The sequence below is a fragment of the Mya arenaria genome, chromosome 11, assembly GCF_026914265.1.
Source record: "Mya arenaria isolate MELC-2E11 chromosome 11, ASM2691426v1".
NCBI classification, from domain to species: Eukaryota; Metazoa; Mollusca; class Bivalvia; order Myida; family Myidae; genus Mya; species Mya arenaria.
Window position 1 is genome coordinate 36,435,542 of NC_069132.1, and position 9,472 is coordinate 36,445,013.

Sequence of the window (9,472 nt, forward strand, 5' to 3'; positions counted from 1 at the left end):
AATGACATATCGTGTCGTATAAGTCATAAACGGCATTTATTACCTCGTTTGAGCCACGAACAACCATTATTATTAGTATCATTCTTTAAACGAGCTAATAAGTACTTCAGCAGAAAGTATTTTAGTATATTCTTTAGTTCTAAAAAGGCTGGCATATCATTTACATTAACAATTGCCTGTACATAAAGTCATAAAATAAGGAATAAATCTTTAATTGGAACCTGATCTGGTATAAATAAATGTGCTATCTCTTTTCTCTTAATTCTCCATATAGGAGCCATTTTAGCATAAATTGGCCCCCGGTGAGACATAATATGGTGACAACAATGTTACCAAGCCATTCCTTATGTATTTGATCTTTCCACACCCATGTACTTTAAGATAAAATGTACCCTTGTCACTGATGGCTTTCGTATGACAAACGTGATTTGAAATGAACAAAAACTGCAAGCACTAAAACGCTCTTATTTTAGTTTACAGAATCTGTGATACGAAATTGGTCTTAAAGTGGTTCAATGTTTCTATTCGTCCTATGAAGTACATGCAGGGGCGTAGACAGCCATCTTTTCATGTGGATTCATAATGGTGCTAGGGGTAACCGATGGCAAGACCCCTCGGAAAAAAATGAAAACCATGGTGCAGTCTGGTAGTAGAAAATGGACAGTTTTAGGATTATGTAGTCAAGTAAACTTACTGCAACGTTTGCTGGTGTTTTGTTTTTGTCAGAATTATGTTGATTCACCCGCGTACTCACGTATAGGCAGCTACGCACCTGACAAGAGTGTTCAAACAAAATACCCAAAGCTGGAACCCTTCAGCAAATGTACCTTTGTTAAAGTCCCGGGGCCATGTGGACTAGCCGGCTTTTTTCTATTTCTTTTTCTTGAATTTACCGGCATGGATTCGAACCCCACTAAAACCAAAATACTTTTTTGTTCAACAACTGTATTTTTTTCTGCAATTTCGATTAAAAAAAGTAAAAGAACCATAAAAAGATGTATCACCGAGAAACTAAATTTTGATCCAAAAACCTGAGCGAGTCACTTAAAGCCAAAGAGTTAATAAGAAGACGCACTAGTGAACATTGTATGAATTTAAGCCTTTTTGTTCAAAATACCACAATACTACAAAAATACTACATTTATTGCTAATATTTCATAACAGATACGTTTATTCTAAAAATCATGATCAAATACTATTTAAGCAATAATCACAGTGACGTGTGCTATGTGCTATATACAATCATCCTCAAAATAGTTCTGTATTTATCATACAAGACTGAAGTTCTCGCATGGCTGTGGAGACAATGTTGAATATGCTATGCTTTAGATTTTCTTGTATTTTAATGAGGCAATTTTAGGCCAAAATTTTAGCGTTGCATTGTTCTACCAAATTCTGCCAAGTTGAAATTTAGGCCAAGGATTGCATTATTTGAATACAAGCAAAAAAATAAATAATATTATTGTGACGTAAAATTTGTGACGCCATTTATCACAGTTAAAGCAGCACAGTTAAATTTCCATTAATATTGTTAAACACTTCGGAAATCAAAATCTATATAAGCAATGAAAATATCAAATTGACTTCAGTGACAATATCACCGTGGAAAATAACAGCTGATAAATAGAAAGGCGTGTCAGAAAAGTATTTTTTCCTTCAGAGTAAAATATTGATGGAAATGGTCAAACCTCGGAAAAAGTAAAAAAATGCTGCAATACGACCCCCCCAAAAAACAACAGAATTGTTGATGGTTAAAAGTTTATAACTTTTTAAAGTGGTACTCGTATTTAAAATCAAAAGATACAATGCATCACAAACATTAGTTTTGAGTAATTAATATTTAACAACTTACTAAAAAAAATGCATTCATGGAAAATATTGATTACTGACAACAAGATTGTAACAGTGTTTCTAATAGCTGAAAACGCACACATATTAAAAGTTGATGGGTCCTAAAAGATTTACAGTGATCAACTTTCGTCTCATAAGGTAGAAATACCGTGTTTTCTGCACATTTCTTTCAAAATAAACACGGTTTCCTTCATAAGAACGATTGTGTTCGATATTAATTCATCCTTTTCAGTAAATCAAAACAATTGTATTAATTGTGGTACATCTGGTTTGGGAGTAAGAGTGCATCTTAACACTGAGTCCTCGCAATACAAAACTGTAGAATGTATATCATATAATGGCCTAAATTAATACTTAGAGGTCAAGAGATAAGAATTTAGCATACACATTATACAACATGGCGGACAAACTAAGTTTTACGGACATAGTAGGATACCAGTTTTACCAGATAACATTTGCTGTTGCAATATGTCTCTCGGTTTACGTGTTCCTTGGCTACTGCCTGTTTCTGGTCGGAGCGTCCGCCGTGTGTTACCTGGCCCCAATTTCTCGAAACTTCTTAAGTCTCTTATAACAGGATTAAGCTAAACCCACTATTTTTGTCTTTCAATATTTTGCGTTTTATATACTCCTTTAAATGTATTTAATACTTAAGATAGGAATTGTCATTACGATTATCACAATAAACCATTTTTCATTTATGAAAATTCACTGTAAGTATGTATTTTGGCTGATTGAAATAAGCAACTTAAACCTGTTAAGCTTAAGAAGTTTCGGGAAATTGGGGCCCGGTGTATTTGGCGTACGTGTCCATGTCAGAGCCGTTGGATCCCAAGGGTAGAGGCGTCTTCATAACTGGTTGCGACTCAGGTGAGAGGTCAATTTTTTTCAAAATTGTAGAACAAAGCGCTTACGATCTTATGGTATATGACCGTTACGTCATTTCATAGTTGCATATATTGCATACTTACGGACGAATAATCGTGTCATGCATGTTTTACCACAATGTAATACAATAGATTTGCGTTTGTTTGGTGCTATCGTAGCATGCTCATCTAGGAAGCGCCTCTGTTAGACGACAATGCACATAATGATCTAATATGTCATGAATGCTCAGTGCATTTAAAAACGCAAACACTTGTTTGCATTATACATTATATTAAATATTTTCGCCAATTTGGTTATTAATTAAAGATAAGATCAATATTTTTTCATTTGCATTTGAAATATTATAAAGAGTTCAATAATGCAATATGCAATATTTACGAATGGAAGCAAACGAAGTAAAATAAATCCATTTGTAAATTTTCTAACTGATTTTGATAAAAAATAGTTTTAGGTAAAAAAATACACACTTCGTTGTTGTTTTTTTAAAATGCACTTTGTTGACAGATATGACAGAAAGGTAAAAGATATATTATGTTACATTGTAAATATGCACGTGTTTAAATGTACTGAGTATAGCGATGCCTTCAAAGCGCAATCTTATAGGTATTGGGTTCGCGATTGCTGAACATCTGGACGAGCTAGGATTCACAGTGTTCGCAGGTTGCCTTGACGACAAGGGTGTTGGTGCACGAAAACTTCGAGCCACTTGCTCAAAGAAACTGCAAGTAATACAATGTGACGTCACTAAGGAAGATTCAGTGAGCAAAGCTGCTGAGTATGTTAAGAAATCAATGCCTAAGAAAGGTAAGCCATGTACCATTTATGTGTATTACAACATACCCCTCTACATTATTTCTTTGTAAAAAAATACCTTTGCGTCTAACGTTAACAACGCTGCTAATATATAGTTTTTAGTTCACAGATGTGTTCATTTTAAGTATTAGTTTGATATACATTCGATCCCCGTTAGCTCGACCTCCAAGGGACCGGCGAAAATACATCAAGCCTCGAGAAATTCGAGCCAAGCGGGAATTCTTACCTTCAGTTTATAGAAATCAGTCCTTTACATTCAGTTCGAGCCAACGAGGAGATCGAGCCAAGCGAGTTCGAGCCAACGGGATTTGACTGTATAATAAAACACAAATGGACCGTGTCTTTTCTGTTGTCTTTATCTGGAGCCATAGTTCAATCATTTTCTTTCCATTTTCTTTTCTTTTTGAAAACTCCGATTAGTCTTGTGAATCGGATTTTCTACCAACTTGTTTCCAAGGCAACCAACCATAAGGGTAATGGTACCTGTTACGTTTCTCTTTACCAGGTCTGTGGGCGGTAGTAAACAACGCTGGCATGAACATGATCAGCGAGGTTGAGCTCACCACGCCATCACTGTAGAACAGAGGCTTGGACGTCAACCTGTATGGGGCAATCAGGGTCATGAAAGCGCTACTTCCTTTCATCCTTAAATCACAAGGTTGCTTAATAGTTTTAGTTGAAAACAAAATGTACACTCACGAAAGTATTGTTAAATATCGTTTTTGCTACAACACAGCCGAAATATTTTTTTATTTATAAAAGACGGCACATCTGCAGCTGAAGCGCAATACAGCAAGGATTGTAACTTAAGTTCGTCACAAAATATTCCAGGTCGAGTTGTGAACGTCACGAGCGTGCTTGGACGGATATCCCGTCCTCGTTGGTCCAACTACCACGTATCAAAACACGGCTTAGAGACGCTGTCTGACTCTCTCCGTCTCGAGATGGCCAAGTTTGGTGTCAAGGTTTCAATAGTGGAACCAGGGGCTTTCTCAAACGCCACGTCCATTGCCACGGAAACCATGGTAGGTTAAAGGCGAAGTATTTTAAATTGTCATAATCTACCGCTGAACAATTGGTCAGACACTTGCCATACTATATCAATACGTAATGCAACAGTCAATTGTAACCACGACCCCCCAGGTCCGGGGAAATGACGGGGATAGCGGGGGAAATGGCCCGTGTTTTACCTTTCAGGTGGCCCCGCAGTGCCGAGTGAGTGCGTTGGTTTTGTTTAACGCCGAAAATAGCGGGGAATGGGCCTTACCTAGGATGTCCCGGCGTTTCGGAGGCTTTGGCGGGGATTTTACCAGCAGTGTATCCCCGCAGGACGGGATTGGCTGGACCAAAATTAAAAGTCCCCACTATTCTCCGGACCTAGGGGTGGGGGGGGGGGGGGTCGTGGTTACAATTGACTGGTGCATAATTTTTAAATAATGAATCAATGTGTGTCATATACGTTTTACCCAGATCGTGCTAGTGAATGTTAAATTATATTTCGTTTTCCTATGATCATTACCCAAAGTATTTTAACATCAGGTCGAGCGATTGAAAAAGGAGGCAGAGGAACTCTGGGAAAGATCTCCACCGGAAGTTAAAAAGTCGTACGACCGGCAGTCGGTAATAAATTGGATACCGGAAGCTCGTTACAGTGATTGGTTTACAGATACTGAGGCGTTGTCAAGTGTCTCGGGAGCCGCGCATCAAGCGATCTGTTCTCGGCACCCTCGTACAAGATATATGGTCGGTGGACTCGGAAGGACGTTTAGGTTCATCGATACTATTACGGTACAATATTTTTTGAACTATTCAATGATATGCTATATATACATTGTCATATAATCAGTCGTTGTCGGATTTTGTAATGAATTCAACATGTTTGACAAATAACGCGTGTTACGAATAACCGTAGATTCCGATTTTGTTTATAAGTGTGATTTCGATTTTGAAACTATTATACTTACAGTGTTTGTATAACTTGCCCCCATTGTTCAATGTGTTAAAATTCCTATCCGATTGATATAGTTCAAATTGATTTACCAACGATTGAGTTGTTTTTGGTATTTCAGACTGCAAAACAGTCTCCATTGATATAGTTTAGATTAATTTACCAATTCTTGAGTTGTTTTGGGTAATTCAGAATACCAAACAGACTCGATTAAATTACCAATACGTGAGTTGTTTTTTTTGGAATTTCAGACTGCAAAACAGTCCCGATTAATAACGTGTATATTAATTTATCAATGCAGTTGTGTTTGGCATTTCTTATATCACAGATGTTGGCTCGGTTCCACCACTTTCTACCAACATGGCTGGCGGACATGGCCATCGTGTATATGCAGCAAGGAAATATGTAATATTTGTACACCAAGAAAAAAAATAGATTAAAGTAATACCTACAAATCAAGCTCAATAAATGGATACAAAGGCTGCATGTAGTTTTTTGATTGGACTGTATCAGGAATTGATCCCATTTGTTTGTGTGTTAATGCTGTTTGAACGCAGAAGGGCACTCGATCAAAGTTTCATGGATACCCATCACATCACATATTATATCATTATTAGATATTCCATTTGTTTGTATACACACTCGGTCGAGTAGCCTTGTCGTCTTCGCCAACGGTGGTTTCATCTGTCAAATGCGTCTACATGTGGTACAAGCGATTCCAAACTGAAAACACATCTATATGGTTGTATACAAAACCCTACAATCAATCAATCGTCCATTTTATAATAGCTAGATTTGTATGAAACGCGAAAGCTAAACAGTAGAAGGTGAGTTTATTAAGAACCCTAACGGGTAAACAGCAACGGACGGGCGAACAACTCGCCCAAAAATACAACCCTGTGGCATCTCTAAGCATATATCATTTCATTCTGAGTTATATTCGGTTTCAATTGTTTATTTTTCTTTGAAAGATTTATAACAAAGTTTCTAGCCTAAAGGATTCCATGCAACATGTTTTCATTCAATAGAAGCTCCAGTTGTTGATATTTCAATAAGAACCGATTATGTTAAATAAGTGTTTCTGCGTCTACAATTGGCGCCACTCCTCCACACACTTACTCAAAGGTTATTGTCGTTGAAATTTGAGGACTAATTCTTAATCAGTGCTTAGCAGTCTATATAAGGTTTCATTGAAATGAAAACAATCGCAAAAACAGAATGGCGTCTGTTTTTTTGGCTCCCATGAGCTGTTGTGGTCGTCTATTGTCTGTCGGCAACGTGTTTATCGTTGGCACTGTAGCATAAACAAATTACCACTCCCTATGAAACATGGTCTAAATGTTAGTCTACACCAACGCTGAGTCAAGTTACATATCGGTTGCGTAAGCTTAAAAAATCCCTTCGTCATTGTACAAGCAAAAAAATGACTGCAATTGCTGTTTTTCACCAAGCTTGTTCTGACATTTTCAAGTTTGTATATGGGTTATACAACAGGTAGATCACCAAGCCAAATTCTGCTTTTATACGTGTGAAATATTTTAGATTTGCTTGGATTTAAACGATGCCACCATGGCAAAATTTTAAATTGGCGGAATTTTGTAGAACGATGCAATGTTGTGTGCACCTAGAAATCTTGGCCTTCATTCAGCTGAGGCTTAAAGTCACTCAAGTAAGCAAACTGTTTCGTATCCCTAGCTAGCGACTTTTAACCTTGAGAGAATGCAGGCTGGGACTCTAGATGTTTCAGTTCGTCCGAATATTCAACAAATCCAATTAACTATAACAGTCAATTGTATAAATTTGGTTAACTTTTTGGTTTGGTAAAACATCTAACAAAATTGTTTATAAATTGGTCAATATTAATCCAAAAATAAACTATTAACCAAGCATTTAAATTTGCAAACTAGCCTAAAGATAACATGTAGAAAATAGAAATACTTATCCAATGTGTTGAATAATTGACAGCCTGTGTCTCGTTGTACCATAAGGGCCACTCAAATTATAAGGATATCTTAATGTATACGATAGTAAGCACATTGTATGTTTATAACTGCATTTTCACAGATTGACCGTTTTGACAACTTTTTGTCTTGAAAATAGCAAATGTTTGCCTTAATGTTTGGAAACAGGCGATACCAGATTTCTGACAAAATATCAGATTGCAGTTTATGATATTTACGTTCGAGAACTGATGTTTAATGGATAAACGCGTTACTAAAGCTTAAAGTAAAAAATGATTTTTAGGCAGTTTCCAAAAATGATTGACATATGCTCTATTGTGAGTTATCTTATATGATTGAATTGAATGCATTGATACCAAAACCAGCTGATTCTATGACAAAAACTTAAAAAAAGACAAAACTGTCAAGCTGTGAGAGTGCAGCTTTTATTAGCAGTAATACATGTATTTAAAACAACTCATTATTTACTATTTACTATTCACGCAAAAGAACTATAGAGAAACATCAATAGATATAAAAATAAATGAATGCAAATCTGTGTAATTAATATTAAAGTTTTCTTCTATAGTATAAATTTGTAGGAGCATTTAATTCAAAATCGAGTTCATTCGTTACCATTTATAACAAATATTACCACGTGTAATATTGACTACTTTCCATTTATACGAAGACGTCAATGCTGGTCTTAATATTAATATGGTCATGCCGAAAATCGGTGAGTATATTTGTACTTTCACCGGGATGCAAACGCCAGTTAATTTGCGAGTAAAGACCGCTATATCTAAATCTCGCGTAATCTCCTGTAAGTGCCGTGGATCTTTTATTACATATCTTCTACCAGTTCTGTCTATCACTGCGACGATTAAAGAGAGGAGACACACGATTTATGGATACACACCTTCTTTGAAGTGGCAATTATACCCCCCTGTAATGCGAAATGGTGGGGGAGGGATGCTTTGTACGAAAAATGTCATCTAAAAAGAGGAAAACGACGAATCTGTGGTCACTCCTACAATACACAATATGTGTGATAGTTGTCAAAGGAATTGAATCCTAAAACGTTAAATTCACTTGTTCTGTCTGGCGGCTTTCCGGTCACATGAGAGCGGAAAAACAGTTCGGTTTATTTTAAATCGGGACAATTTTTATATAAAGTGATGTATGGTGCTTTAGACTAAGTGGTCAAAAAATGTATTATATTTCTATTTCGCTCTTTCGCTTCAAAAATAAAATCCGGCAAAATTCAGTCAAACAAAAATGAATTGGTATGTCAACTACATCTAAATCCGGTTGAAAATATAACTGAGGCTTATGACAGTTAACAAGCGGATAACTATTTCTAAATAGTTTAAAAAAGCTCCTTGTGCTGATAAACCATGCATATATTTATGTTACTGACCATGAACACGGTTTTTGAGTTACAATTAAAATCATTTGGTCCAGGACAACAATACTCATGTTTTCATGACATTGAACTCAATATAAGCATAATTATATAGCGGCTTAGGTGAAGAAAGAGAGTAAAAAAATGTTCTGAGTTCATATTCCGCATGTACTATCAAGTACACAAAATATTCTATTGTAAACAAATGAATGGCTGAATGTTAAAGTACAAGCGTACATATGGAAGACAGTTAGAACTAGCCAGGAAATATTGTTTTGACCAATGCAGTTAATCTTAGTAAATAATACGTCTCATGTTATGTATCACCAACAGCAGCGTTATTTAGAACGTCCTTGTTAAACACAAGCTGGTTCAAGGTAAATCATGGTAGAAGCTCGTAATAGACGGACTTCCTCTTCGTCAGAATGAGTAATAACCAACGTCCAGGGGCCGTATTCAATAAGCAACTTAGATTGATCTTAAATTTAATATTAGAAACTTAGTGTTTTGATTGGCCTATATATTAAGCTGACCAATAGGCTGAATGGAATCACTGAGGTATGTCTAAGGATAAGGATAAGATCAATATTGAATACCGGTACAGGACGTTTTTAGAAACTGTTTCAT

At 36.2% G+C, this 9,472-nt stretch overlaps 1 pseudogene; it reads left to right on the top strand.

Annotated features, from left to right (window-relative positions):
* Positions 1-3,317: 3,317 nt before the first annotated feature.
* LOC128208503 (retinol dehydrogenase 16-like) lies at positions 3,318-5,922 on the top strand (annotated as a pseudogene).
* Positions 5,923-9,472: the final 3,550 nt, after the last annotated feature.